Raw genomic sequence first — 834 nt, 5'->3', positions numbered from 1 at the left:
GTCTTTGTATATTTCATTATAATATTTTACATTGTCTTCTCAAGCTTTCAGTTCAGCTCTTTGGCTTCAATATTTCTTTCATTTGCCTTAGCTAGTCTATAATGTAGATGTCTCAGAGTCTCTTCTGATATCCACTGTGACTTTTTCTACCTCGCTCTCTTCCTCCCTCTCTCTGTCCCCACTCTCTTCCTTCCTTCCTTCCTCCCTGTCTCCCTTCATTCGTTCCTTTCTTTGCTTCTTGTCTTTTTAGTGACCTTTTTCTTTTCTTACGTATGTTATTCTTGATATAACATAGCTCAGTTTATCTTCTGTCAACATATGGTCAATGTGTCAAATCATATTCTTGAGATGTTACCAAAATTCAGGTGGAATATATTCAAGGTAATAATACATTTGCTCTCGTGGACTTATTTTCATTTTCTTCAACTTCATCCTGAGCTTACATATGAGCATTCTGAGTTCCACAATGGGCCCCTGGCCTGGTTTTAGCTGGTAATTTTGAGCTTCTCCATTGTCTCTTCCCACAGATATAATCAACTTTATTTCTATTTATTCTATCTGGAGAAGTCCACGTGTATAGCAGCATGTTTTTGTTGAAAAATTCTAGGTCTACTAAAATTAAATTGCCAAAGTACATGAGGTAGTTTTCCCATCCTCCCTTTTAAGGAGTATTATGGTTGTACTTCTTCCAAGAAAGGTTTGTTTAGAATGTGTACACTTTTCTGTATATTGTTTTTGTTGCTTTTCGATACTGTCAACTCTTTAACAATATCCATATTTTGTTATTTCTTCAGACTGTGGTGGTTTGTGTGTTGCTGTGATGCTGGAAGGTAT

This window comes from Echinops telfairi, unplaced genomic scaffold (assembly GCF_000313985.2).
Source record: "Echinops telfairi isolate 266 unplaced genomic scaffold, ASM31398v2 ScPeMD7_7401;HRSCAF=8416, whole genome shotgun sequence".
NCBI classification, from domain to species: domain Eukaryota; kingdom Metazoa; phylum Chordata; class Mammalia; order Afrosoricida; family Tenrecidae; genus Echinops; species Echinops telfairi.
Note: the sequence above shows the minus strand (reverse complement) of the source record.